The sequence below is a fragment of the Pelodiscus sinensis genome, chromosome 4 (genome assembly GCF_049634645.1).
Source record: "Pelodiscus sinensis isolate JC-2024 chromosome 4, ASM4963464v1, whole genome shotgun sequence".
NCBI classification, from domain to species: Eukaryota; Metazoa; Chordata; order Testudines; family Trionychidae; genus Pelodiscus; species Pelodiscus sinensis.
This window is the reverse complement of record NC_134714.1, coordinates 27,936,181-27,950,637: the sequence shown is the minus strand read 5'-3', so window position 1 is coordinate 27,950,637 and position 14,457 is coordinate 27,936,181. Positions and strand designations below refer to the sequence as shown.

At 44.6% G+C, this 14,457-nt stretch overlaps 1 long non-coding RNA gene across 2 annotated transcripts in view; it reads left to right on the top strand.

Moving 5' to 3' along the window:
- LOC142828958 (uncharacterized) overlaps positions 1 to 14,457 on the top strand; it is a 92,192-nt gene that overhangs the window by 54,560 nt on the left and 23,175 nt on the right. The window lies entirely within an intron of this gene.

The window sequence follows — 14,457 nt, the reverse complement described above, 5'->3', positions numbered from 1 at the left end:
TCTAACCAATTCTTATCTTGGCATAACCTGTCCAATGGTGTTCTCAAATGGAATTTAATGACATCTATAGTGATTTGGTTGATTCCCCCCCTCCCCTAGTGATAAATTTCTGAATTTTGTTATTAAATGAAGAGCTGATTTATTTTCCTATAGAGTCCTGGTGGAAGTTATTAGCCCCTATCATCAATGAAGACCAACAAAATAAATTATTTGTAAAGGGTAACCTATCAAAGATAGGAGTTTAAAAATGTGCTCTGTGTGAGTAATAGTTTCCTGTGTTATCTGGAAAGAAAATAGAGTTATGTCTCTGATACATACACAGACTGTTAAAAATTGCTACTTTCACAGAGCCTAATTATTTTTTCTCCTCTTTCCTTCTGAGAGTTCAGTTTTGATATGGAAACTATCTTTTGAGCTACAGAGATTCAAGGTTTAATTTATCAGAGTGTATTCTCTGGTCATTCATCATTGTACTATGAAGTTCTTTTTCTTCTACAGCCCTTCCTCCCACACATTTGTAACATTTGCTGCATGATTATTTCCAGAGTTTTGATTTTTGTCACACTTCAGTAAACCTCATGCATGACTCTCAATAATTTTGGATTTAAAACAATGAATTCTCCTCATGGTAGACTCCTTTTTGCACAGACTTGTGTCCCAAACTTTCCACTCACTTTCACAGCTAGTCTGAAAGACCCTGGGACAGAGAATTCATTTGCAACCAATACTTCTCTGGCTGACAGACCAGATGTGGGATTTGAACCCAGAACCTTCAGCAATGCTAATTGAGGTAAAACACTGTACCTACACACTAATAGCAGGATTTACAAACCTATTGTTTATATCAGTAACCAGAAGAGACAAAGAGAGACTCTTTTATTCTGGGTTACATATCCACTCTAGCAAGATGGCTAACAAGGGCTGGTAAGTTATGCTATGTCTATACTGCAATGCTATTTTGGGATACTGGAGTATCCCAAAATAGCTATCCCGCATCTTCACAGCAAGCCCCATTATTTCAAAATATAATGGGCTCACTATTCTGACATCCCTGTAAACCTTATTCCATGAGGAGTAAGGGAAGTTTCAGAATAGCAGGTTATTTTGAAATTTGGCGCTGTGTAGACAGCACCAAATTATGAAATAAGCTACTTTGAAATAAGATTGGAATAAGATATGCAATTTCATAGAATCATAGAACACTAGAACTGAAAGGGACCTCGAGATGTTATCGAGTCCAGTTCCCTGCCCTCACAGCAGGACCCAGGACCGAACAATTTGGGTAGATCCAATGGCATATCTTATTTCAAGCTATGGTGCAGTTTAGATGTACCCTCCAGGGGCTTACATGGCATAAATCTGATGTGAGGGGAAAATTTGACCTAACCTTGATTTCTAAAAATCAGCTGTAATTAAAAAGTAACCTCTACATTTTAGACAACAGTAGACAGCCCTTGTCTATACTAGGCCTTTATTTCAAAATAGTCCCCCTGAGGTCAAATTAATAAGCAGAACATCCACACTACCAAGCTCATTATTTTGAATGGATGGGTTGGTTATTTCGAAATCTGTACTCCTGCTTTTCTAGAGGAATAATGCTAATTTCAAAATAACATTAGTGTGGATACTGGGGTGCTGCTATTTCAAAATAACTGCTCCCCAGAGTAATTCAAACTAATTATTCCCCAGTGCTTCCTGGGGTTCTAAGTTGAGGTAGTGCAACCACATTAACAGACCCTGCCTTGGACTAATTTCAAGGCTTCCCCGTAGTGGGGACATGCTATTTCAATTTTGTAAAATTGGGAGTTAAGCTGAATTTTCTTATTTCAAAATAGTTTCCTAGGCTATGTCTATACTACAGAGTTTTTCTGAAAAAACTTCACTTAACGTCCACACTGAAATCATGTTCTTTCGGAAAAAAACTGTGTGTGCTTCCGTGCATCCCAGGAATGCTCAGTAAGGTATAGTTAACCCTTCCGTCGTGCTCCCGCGCCACTAGGTGCAACTGTGGCTGCACAGGCACACAACCTGAGTCATAAAGGGTAGAAAAGCAAAGCGGTGGGAGGTCAGTGACAAAGGTGACATTGGGAACATTAACGACCTCGGTTTCCTGTTCCACTGTAGGGGGTATCCACACCCCTCCCACCCAATCGGTACCATTGTTACTGATGGGTGGTGAGGGATCCCACCATGTCACAGGCCTGAATATGGGGGGATCAATGATGTGTGCCCAATACAAATGTGCTGTCGCAGTATGCACACAGAAACCGCTCCACAGGAACCACAAAAATGCAGCGGTGACCGTCATGGATTTGTCGCTATGGATCGGCAGCGGTCTCTTCATTCTCGAGTTGAATCTCTTGCGCCGATGGCGTACCAATCCTGGCTGGCTTAACAAATCGCACAGGAAGCCAATAGGGACCTGAGGGAAGAGAAACACAGGCATACCCACATCCCCACGTGATTAATGGAACAGGACCTTGCCACTGTCCGGATTCCAGGTGTCTGTAGTAAACCTGTGGCCGCTCCGGCCATGCAGAGTCTCGCCCAAAGTGGTGCTGTGCTGCTGTGAAAGACAAATCAGAAAGATTTAAAAAGTTTAACACATACATAGCTTTGTCCAAACGCTCCTGTGGGGTCATTCCCACTGGATTCCCCCTTTTTTGTTTATCAAGAAGGGTCTTGAGAGTGCGGTGCGTGCGTTCAACAATCGCCTGGCCCGTGGGGGAGTGTGGAATGCCTGTGGTGTGGCTTACACCCCAATCCTGCAAAAAGGACTGAACTTTGTGGGAGATATAAGCGGCACCATTATCAGTTTTAACAGAAACTGGAACATCCATAACAGCAAAACAATGTAACCAATGCCGAACAACATCAAGAGCCTTTTCTCCCGCATGGGCAGTAGCAACAATAAGGTGGGAAAAGGTATCAACAGTAACATGTACATAGTGCAATCTGCCAAATTCAGAAAAATGGGTCACATCAGACTGCCAAAGTTCATTGGCCCCTAGGCCTCGCGGGTTAACACCGCTAGGTACCGGTATGGCGGATAGATGCTGGCAATCTGGACAGGCACAAACCATATCTTGCGCCTGCTGTTTAGTAAGGGAAAATTGCTGAGCTAATGATCTAGCATTCTGGTGAAAAAAATCATGTGAAAGTTGTGCTTGTTGTAACACATTGGGCCGGACAACTGGCATAGTCAGGGCATCAGCCACAGCATTACCCTCCGTGATGGGCCCCGGTAAAGTGTTATGTGAGCAAATATGGACCACAAAGTACAGGTGTGTCCGAGCCAATAAAAGGCGTGACAATTGCAAAAGGAGCTGAAAGAGGAGGCGATTATTGACTATTGAGAAAGGCGCTCTCCAAACGCTGTACTATACCAGACACATATGCCGAGTATACAACAAGATTTAACTGTTCCTCCGAAAATAGTTGAAAAGCACGCACAGCCGCGGCGAGCTCAACAATTTGGGTTGAGCCTTGCACACGGAAAACGTCCGAGTTCCAGGGGGCATCATCGCCGTCCCTCCACACAACTATGGTCTTGCCTGTGTTCCCTGAGCCATCAACAAATACAGTGCGTGCGCCAGGGAGGGGGATGTGAGAAAGCATGGTCCGGAGCTGCAGAGGCAGTTGTGGCAAAGATTGTAATAGCCGATGGCATGGCAAGGTTTACTCTGTAAACTAAGGCTTTGAGACAGCCAAAAATCCAAATCAGCGCATGTCACAGGAATATGAAGGACAGAAGGATCCGCTCTGGTGAGTTGTTGGCAACGGACACGACCCTGAGAGATTAGACGAGCCAGCATATCCGTTGCCGTGGTAACCGTTTTTGAAAAGGAGTGCGGAAGAAAAAGCCACTCCAAGGTGCGCAAAGATAAGTTTGGGGACACGGGACTGTTGTCCCACTGACCAATGAATGCATAAGGCTGAAACGTGTGGTAGATTAAAAACAGTTGAATTGGAAGGTACGCATCTCAGCGGTGACCAGAGGCCGTCTGTATTTTTTCCGCTACGCGCTGTAACGCGGCCACAGCTTTGGGTGTTAAAGCATGAGGCGAGGACAAATCAGAGTCGCCCCTCAAAAGTTGGAACAATGGAGACAATTCTTCTGTAGTGACCCCCAAGGTTGGCCGAATCCAATTGATAGTACCTAAAAGTTTCTGTAGATCATTTAAAGTGGTGATGGACGTGGCAATTTTCAATGGCTGCGGGCGGATCTCAGACTCATAAAGTTTCCACCCCAGATATCTCCAAGGGGGCACAGCTTGAACTTTCTCCTCAGCGATACACAATCCATATCGTCGCAACAGTCGAGAAGCCAAATCATATAAAGCCTGTAGGGCCGCTTGATCAGCGGTGGCAAAAAGAATGTCATCCATATAATGGTATATAATGGCCTGTTGGTGGCGGTTTGGAGCCTATCCAAAAATGACACATAGGATTCCTGGGGGTCCTGGCGGACCGTAGCAAAAGATGTGTCCCTTCGGCCCGCATCAGGGACCTGTCGTAAGGTTCGAAGGGTCAGCGATGTGGCTTGCGTAAATACCAAGCGATTCATCTGAGCCTGAGTCTGGGGAGTAGCATATTGACCCTGCCCTATAAGTTCATCCATGCCAACGTTTACCCCATTGGTAATATTATCCATAACTTGCGACGTAACACCGTCACAATACTCAGTGTCCCAAACTGCATACTGCGCCAGGCTAAGTAGCAGGCGTAATAGCGCGCGCCAATCATGAGGGGCCATAACATATGACTCCGAAATAGCCACAACCAAATTCATCGTATAAGAAGACTGTAATCCATAATCCTTCACAGATTTGCGTAACACTTTTACGAGTTCATATGGCAAAGCCTCATGTCGGGCGGGCCGTTGGGGCGCATATACAATTGGAAAAGCTTGTAGAAGCTGCACATCTCCTCGCCGAAGAGCCTCACGTCGGCATTCAGATAAAACCCCTGCCTGTTCATTATGCGAGGGTGCCGCCAAGGGGGGCCTATATGGAGCGACCGTGTGGCTTGTGGACCTGTATGAAGAAGCGGGAGTTAATGCTGGGGAAAAAGGCGGAGGGGCTACAATTGAGGACCGAGAAACAACTCGTAGCCTCTGAGTCTGTAAAATTTGCTCCGCCGTCGGCGCAGATGCCGTACGAGTCAGGCCCTACGCCGACCGCCGCTGTCCCTGTGTCAAAGGGGTCCTCGGGCCCGTCGTCCTCAGATTCACTGTCCTCAGGGCCGAGGCAGAAGTCCTCAGGCTCCAGGGAGACCGGGACCGTAGTGTACACTGGCTCACAATCCTCCCCAGGAGGTTTCGGGGGAGGGGACGAGGGATCCTCTGGGTCCTGATATAGCCTGGGATCAAATGTTGCCGATGCTTCCTTCAGGACCCGCTCGGCGGGATGCAATGCCCGTATGGCTGTATAAACAGTTCGCCACGTTACTATGATCCCTTTTAGGAGAGATAATGCAAGATGTTCAGAGGTTCTCAATTCCTTGCCCACCTTCTCCCAGAAGGTCAAATCATAAGAACCCCCTTCCGGGAACCACGGGCAATGGTCTCGTATCCAAACCAACAGCTGAACCAGCTGTACAGTGGGAACCTTAAACCCCTGTTCCTTCACAATGTGCTGCAAGATCTCAAGCTGCAGTTTTTGCTCTTTCGTGGCAGACTGCCCCATACTGTTATTCTATCCGCGGCTGCTCACCTGTTCGTCCTGCGAATGGTGATGTCAGTAATTTCGGGAGCTCCTCTCAACAGCTTATCCTCCATCCAGCCGCGGATACACCACCGGTTCGAATCACTCGTTCACTTCAAGCCCTGTATCGGGCGCCATTTGTGGTGTATGAAGGCACGGACTCTGGCCGGTGCAAGCACGAAATCATTTTATTGCAAAATTACAACTATCTTTATACCCTCTCAACTTCCCAAAAGTCCACATCCTGCTTTTTCACAAACTGCTTTTTCTCAGCCCCAACACAGCATTCTCGAAGGTCGTTGACTCGGGCAGATGTTGTTATTGTTGGCTCAGGACTCTTGCTTCGTTTTGTCCTTGGGATGCCCTATCACGCGTCCAAAGCACTTGCTGATTCTCTACAAAAGTCAACTTGGAGTTCCATATTAATGAACCCATGGTACTGATAACATTTTATCCCAAGTCCCACTCCTATAACCATGAAGCACGTCTACATACATTAGATGTTCATAGAGCTCTAGCCTTCTACATTGAGAGAATACATTCCTGTAGGCATTCTCAACGATTGCTAATCTCTATGGCAGAACGTTCTAAGGGCCAACTGTTGTCAGCTCAATGCATCTGCAACCTCGTTGCGAACTGCATTTCTCGCCAGGGGTGTCCCATGGATGTAGGCAACCTCGACAGTTGCCTAGGGTGCCGCATTTAACGTGGCGCCCAATGATGACGTCACGCCATTGAAGGCTATGGAGGTGGTGGCGCCGATCGTGCATTCTGCCTAGGGCGCCAGTTGCCTGCAGCTCTCCTTGAGCCGCTCCTGTTTCTTGCTACTCATTGCGCAACAAGTCCCCTCTGCGTACAATGAGAGCTCATTCGACCAGGGCAATGGTGACATCTATAGCATTCCTCAAAAAGGTCCCATTGCAAGACATCCATTGCATGGCAACGTGGTCCTCAGACTTTACATTTGCTAAGCATTATGCCATCGATGCCCTCGTACATGACTCGGCAGTTGCCTCTGTAGTACTCTCTACGGTGAATAGATTATAATGGAGATTCCCACCTCCATAGCACAGGCTACTGCTCTGTAGTCACCTATACTGGAGCACCCATGGGGATGGAGATGTCCCCTGGAGATGTCCCCTGCCACTAGCCCCTCCAGCTCCTTCATCCCCACTTCTAGCTGGGCGACACAGCTGCCCCAGCCCTGCTGCCATAAATGCTTCTGCAGCCGGCACAGCAGCCAGCACTGCAGCCCTGGCCCCGCTGCCAGGGCATCAACCCTGCTGCCGGCCAGTATGGAGCCCTGATTGAGCTACCGACCTTCACTCTGCTGCCTCTCCGGCTCTGCTGCCAAAGCTTCAAACAGGCTTCCCCTGTGGGGCTCCCATGGCCAGGTTGCCACAGCTCTGTCCCCACTGCCGGGCTGGCTTGCAGCCCCTATCAGGTTACCACAGCACAATCCCTCTGCAGGGTCAGCACCCATGGGCTGGCCCCGCCCCAGCAGGGTTGCCAGGTTGCCCCTGTGTCAAGGCTCAATTTCCCAGTCTGGCACTCTGTGTGTAGATATGGGGGCTGGCTAGCAGTATAAACTCTGTAAGAACATGTCTCTAACTCCCCAAGACAAACTTGTCCAGTCTCTGTTTCCCTGAGACCCAAGAAAAAAAATCGCTGCCACCACCAAGTGTCAATTTGAATAAAAAAAGAAATAAAAAGAAATAAACCTTCTTCCTGGGAAGAGACCACTTGGAATCCCTTCCCTGAGGAAAAGTTCTCCCCCGTGCCTCCAACCTCCATTTTGCTTGGAGTTGGGAAAACAAACTGGGATAATTTGCAGAGAACAATGGGGCTCTGTTCTTGGGTAACGTGGTTTCACGTAGGTGATTTTTGTGTCCTTAAACCTACATACCTAATACTAGTTAACCAAAACAAAAAGAAAACACTTTTATTAATAAAACAAGACTACTGTTGCAAGCGTGGTAAATTATGGGGTGTTAAAAGCCATGGATTGAAATAGACTCAGGGAGAATCCCTGGGCTGTACTCCTTAGTTACAAAAGAACAGAGAAAAACAATTAATCAGCTCAGACGTGATTTCCAGACCCTCAAACCAGGAAAACAAAATACCTGACAGACTATGTAAACTTTCCCCTCCTTACACATTTCAAGGAGTCTGTTCCTGGAAGTCTTCTGTCTCTCCTGCTACCTGGGGAAAATCTTTGCTGCTTGCTCTAAAACAAAGGGGGGGGGGGAATTCCTCTCTCCTTTGAAATTCCTTATCTGCATTTCATTGGCTGAATGCTCAAAGCACCCTCCCTCAGGTGCATCTTGGAATTAGCGTAACCCTTTCCTCGCTCTCCAGGTAAGCCAGACTCTCATTAGCAGTTCCTATTCATGACACCTTGCCCTGCTACCACAGCCCACTACCGTTGCTGGGCTGCTGATGCTCAGCCCTGCTACCACCAGCCTTGCCTTGCCTGGGGCTTTCAGCTGCTGGCCCTCCTGTCCTGTGGCTCTCTTGTTCAGCATCATCCATGGTCCGGCTGAACCATGGATGTTGCCGGATGAGAGTCCCAGTTTAGGGTGGTGCAACCTGTAGAAACCCTCCAGAAGGGTGGTTATGAGAAGAGAGAGTGCAGGGCTCCACCGACTATCCCTCCAGATTCAGCACATACTGCCACCATACCCTTTCCCCTCCCCCCAGTCAAAAGTTAGGAAATATCAGATTTACCATTGCCATGTGACATTATGCATTGTGATACAGTCTTTATTTACATGATCACATTCTGTTGTCCTCCTCCCCTCCCTCCAAACACTTGCCTCATTCAGTGCAACTCTCAACCCAGCATTTCTTATCTTTCAAGTGCCAGGCTCCGTAACCTAAACAACTTTCTTTTAACGTCATTATTTTAATGCAATATATATTCATGCATGTGGAGATCAGCCATGCACGATTCTGAATGGAAAGCACTATCCTTCAGTATTAAAATCAAACAGAAGTTTTGCCTTTGACATCAATAGGCCAGAAAAAGGCAAAACTTCCTAGCTAACCACCCCATCTCAGACCGAGCACCAGCTTTATATCCTGTGGGTTGAATTTTGAAAAAAAAAAAAAAAAAAAGGATCTTTGCATCTTTGGGACAGAAACCTTATACCAGTGCAGAATTAGCGATGGAGAAGTTTTCCTGGTGGGCTGCTTCTGGGTCTGAGATTGGGTGGTTAGGTTGAGTCTTCATCAGAGCTGTAACATCCACACTGTTATTTTTAGCATCCTAACTGGAGCTCTGCTGAGGTTGGTCTATTATGGCAGCGTGGCTCGCTCCCAGCTGTACACTGGATATATCCATGGAGTGTCTACCTCTGGGCAGTCCGGTTGGCTGGCTGCCCTGCAGCAGGGGACCAAAGGAGTCCGAGCTACTGAGGAGCCATAAACATGACTCCCGGCTCTTGGCTCCCCCTCAGCCTGCCAGGTGGGCTGCCACAGAACTACATGGTGCCAGGAAACCAGGCAGGATTCATTCAGAACTTAATCAAAATAAAATTATGTCTGCAAAACATTCTGTTTTTTTCATTGGAACTTGCAGTTTTGTCAGAATTTCTCTGGCCAGTGTTATGAAGGGTAATTGAGAACTGTGCTGCAGAGATTTCTTTTAGCCTATAATTTTCTTTGCAGTGCAGTGCAAAAGCTTTTCTTTCCCCTCTATCCCACGTTAAATAGATTTTCTGCCCCTCACATCCACTTTGCTTTTCATTTGCCAGAGAACGTGTTTGCTTTTTCAACTATCTGTGACAACATCTATCAGCATTGTGTAAACCAGATAAATAAGAAATGTTCTTTGACACTGACTCCCCTTCTGTCGTTTCACTTTGATTTTCAATTACAGACTTGAAATCTGAGGCAAATAGGCTTAGGTCAGAATAGTGCTCTGTTCACATGGAACCCTAGCATCATTTTTCTAAAAAGGGGAATAATATCAGCCATTTCTAAACTGCCTGGGGAAGAAGAGTTATCAGGTTATAAATGCAGCAGTGATGTGGACTCAACCTTCCTAGCTTTTATTAATGAACTACAACTCTGGCTTTTTTTAATCTCAGAAGGTAAAAGGCACTTTTAGACCATTCAGAATTCAGTACAACACTGCAGGTGCTGGAACTAGAGTTGTGGGAGTGCCACAGCCCCTCCCCTTCCCTGACATCAAGTGGTTTCCATAATATACAGACTTTCAGTTTGGTTTAACAGCTCCCAGCACCACCACTACAAAAATTGTTCCAGTACCCCTGACTTGCATACTGTTAAATAGAAGGGAGAAACCACAACAAATCATTTTGTAAATATTCCTCTCTTAAGTTTAGGATACATAGCTCAATAGCTCCCTCTAGGAAAGAAGGTAAACTGCAGATATGCTTAGTTTTAATATGTTCAGCCAAGTGATGGTGGATTAAGTTCCCTGTTCATAAATATCCTGTAAGTAGAGAAGGGTCTGGATCTGAGCACACCTGAATTTTGAGGATATTTGGATCAGGAGCCAAACTTTTCAACTGGCTTCTTTCTTCATAATAGGACAGCCCAAACCACCTGTGCTTATTGTCACTTACCCTGGTTACTCCTGATTTATTCCAGCACAAGATAGAAATCTCAGATGCTTCGGATCTGAACTTTACTGTAGTCTCCTTTCTGAATGCCAGACCCAGATTTAAAGGCTCCTAAACTTTGGAGGAGTTCAGATCAGATCAGAACTTTGCTGCCCAGACTTCTCTCTCGTTATGTGCCCTCCACGGATTTTGCAGATCTAAAGCATTTTTAATATATTCTAGGCCAGTACCTGTCAGGACTGTAACATTCAAAGTGCTGTTGGCTGAAGTTTCGTGAGTGTGCAAGTTTATGAAATTGAACCCCCAGCATCAAATTTTTGTACATAAAACTAAAATTCATTAGAGACAAGATTAGTGAGGTAATACCTTTTATTGCACCAACTTCTTGGTGAGAGAGATGAGCTTTCAAGCTTACACAGAGCTCTTCTTCTTCAAATCTGGGAAAGGTACTTCTAAGAGATCATTAAAGATAAAGTGCCCTATTAATAGAGCCCTGAAAATCCATTGATATCTGCATCCACAAATGTGGATGTGGATATCTGTGGGTATGTCTACACTACCCTCCTAGTTCGAACTAGGAGGGTAATGTAGGCATACCGCACTTGCAAATGAAGCCCGGGATTTGAATTTCCCGGGCTTCATTTGCATAAGCGGGGAGCCGCCATTTTTTAAAACCCCGCTGGTTTGAACCCCGTGCAGTGCGGCTACACGGGGCTCGAACTAGGTAGTTCGGACTAGGATTCCTACTCCGAACTACCGGTACACCTCGTGGAAAATTCTTTCCAGTCTGTGCAGAGGGATTGATGCTGATGTGCTAGAGCAGCGTCTACCTGACTAATTGTATTTCTTCTCTTTCCTGTTCGCACCAGAGCCTATAAGCCTCTGCCCCATCAGGAGCCTCATCAGCCTCATCTAATTGCAGGTGCCCCTATTTTTGAGCCTTCTCATTAGTTGTCTCCTCTGAATTTAACTGCCAACCCTACCTCTCTGGTCAGCTGCTCTAGCGGTGTTCTCTCCTTTGTGCAGCTACTCTTCCATTTCAGGGCACAAGTTTACAGTGCTGAATTTCTGCAGCCTTTCCAAGGGCTGAACTGAAGGTCAAATACACTTACATTTTTTGATGAAGATTCTTCTGGTGAAGACACTACTTAGCTCCGACACATAAACAACAAAGTGAGTGGCTAAGCTTCCTTCTTCACTATCAGTCAAAGGGCATGTATTATCTCTGCCATCTTGGCGCTTCTTCTAAGCCCTCCTCTCACCCTCTTCCAGCAGCTTCAAACAACATGCGATCAGATGCTCTTGTCAGGGAAGGTTTCTGTTCTGTGTGACTGACACCTGCTGTCTCTCCACATGCATACCTCTTTCGTACTTGGTGACAGCTGGCTTTCCCCCCATCCTCTCTTTTCAATCTTACGCTTTCACCTTCAATGGTGAAATTCCACAATGCCTGTCTGGCTCCTGTCTCCTCACAATCACCATGTAATTTGACCATCAAACCTGAATCAGCTCTCACCCTTATCAACATGGCAACTCCTTCAGTCTTGTTCACTCAGCACTATTCCTGTGATCTCTCTATATCTAAGCTCCTGTTCTTTAGCTTCACGGGGTAGCTGAGTTAGTACAGGATAAACTTAAAAAACAACAAATAGTCTGGTAGCACTTTAAAGACTAACAAAACATGTAGATAGTATCATGAGCTTACTTCCTTTCTTCCAACCTTATCTGCCTGCCCAATAACCTAGTCTTCCCTTTATATCATCTCCAGTTCAGCAATGCACATAACATCTCTGTTCTAAGGAAGCGGCAGGTCCTGGCACACACTGAAAATAACCTTTCCCTCTTCCCCCCCAACCCCGAACCAATCCTGCCTCTTGGTCCCAGAATGAATTAATTCTGCCAAACTGTCACCTGACTTTTGGTGGTCTCTGGATTTGACTAACTGAGCCAACATGACCTTTAGAAAATGGAGACTTTATGGGCTGGGGTTTCTATTGGAGGAGCTAAAACCTTACAACATTTTCTGCTTTCATGTACAACAGAGTTTCATTTTGAGTTGTTGAGTTCATGGAAACCCAAAATTCAGTGCCCAGAGCTTAACCAAATAAACAAAAGATCCAGTGAAACTCAAATTATAACCAACAATTTGCACAGTGCTCTAAATATGACTATTTTGCAGGTGTGGTCACAGTACAAATACATATGGGTAAATTGATACTTTATAATCTGAACTCTTTTTTTTCTGAAGAATAGTCTTTGAAGTTTTATGTATGTCTGATTTCATCAGCTAAACAGGATTCAGGAGGTTTTGAAGCTATTATGCCACTTAAGACACTAATTGTTGATTTGTAATAAAAGTAAATGGTGTTTCAAGCTAGAATATATCTACCAAGGGTATTTATAAATGTTTGTCTATGCTTCAGCTGCATTACCACAATAAAGCTACTAAGAAAGAACAAGTGAAACAAATTTTCTACCGTGAAAGGATAGGATATTGTTTTCACACAGTTTAATAAGTAATGATGGATAAATCTCACAAGATGCAAGGATTCAGCTATTACTGATGCTTAACACTACTGTATTATGTAGATGTTTCTATACACATCTAAGTCTCGCAACAGGTACACAAGATAGGTGATAATACTACTTCAAACCACATTCATCCAAGGATTTAAAATCCCTCTTTAAACATTTTTAGTTTGCATAGCATTCCTTAAGGTAGGGAATAATCCAGCAACCAGTGTGTTAAACCTTGGGTCAGAGTCCATCAAAGGTTTTTTTTTTCCATTTCTTTATTCATTCATTGGGGGGTGGGGGGTGGGAGAAGGGAGCGAGTGTATATTCTGTATCTCAAGACCATGGATTTTAAAAAAATCAGTCTCTTCTGAACAGTTTGAAATATTGACATTTAACTCCACTCTTGGTGTTCCCTATGCCCACACTCAGTAAGAGCTCATATGATCTGGGGCATATAAACTCATGGCAGGAAAGTTGTACTTTATAAAATCTATGTATTAAACATTTGCAATATCAATAACAATACACATTTGGACATTATAATATTGAACAAAATTACAGTTGTGGTAATTTTAGTTAAATACTTCATTTTTGAATCATTATAAAGAATTATTAATGTTCTTTTATTCAAACTACAGTTTGAATCCAAAAATGAGTACTAATGGTCACTACTTCTCACAGCCATTTTCATTTGCAAATAGCAGTATTATTATTATATCATACAGCTAAAGGAAGTAAGTCGCACAGTGGTTATGTGACTTGTTCATGGTCTTAGAAGAAGCTGAGATTAGGACTTGGAACCCTTTGATTCCCATATCCGTTGTCAGATCATGAGTGATATCAATATGAATATGTTTGCATCCCGTCAAATGCTTGTTGGAAGCATACTCATGCTTTCTTCCCACCATTCATTGGTTTTTGTGTGATATACTTGTCACGGGGACACCTCATGCTTTATGAAAATTGGCATATGAATATGAAGATGCATAACTCAAAGATAGTTTAGACAAAATACCTCATGTAGCTTATCAATTTTAATATTACAATCTGCTGAATGTGTATATACTATTTTTTCCGAAAAAACTCTGTAATGTAGACATACCCAAAGACATACGACCATGCCACCTGGCACTGGAAACCATCTTGAAACTAGTATGTTTCTTTCAGTAGGTATGGGGAGTACAGAACAAAGGGGTTCCACCCTGGGGGAAAGTCTATTTAAGCAATGGGAAGCCATCAGTCCTTTTTCTTCAGCTGCTGTTTGAAACTGCCTGGCCCAACCTAAGAGGATACCTGACAACAAAGCTGAAAAAGCTGTAGACCCAGGCCAAAGTACAGAACAACTCGTACTTAAAGCTTTGTACATCAGATAAGAACAGATGTTTAGTGTAAGAATTCGCATGTAACAAGTTTCTTAGTGGATTAGAACTAGCTAATGTTTTTTGTTCATTTCAACATAGTAACTTACTTTGATCTGTCTGTTTTCACTTGCAACCAGTTAAATCAGTTTTGTTTATTATTATACCCACTGTAAGTAATTTTTACCTGTGGGGGAGAGCAACCACTGTGCACAGATCTCTTTCACTGATAAAGTGGTGCTCAAGAGGCTGGTCTGGGCTCAGCTGGGCCGTGTGGCTTGCCTTCCA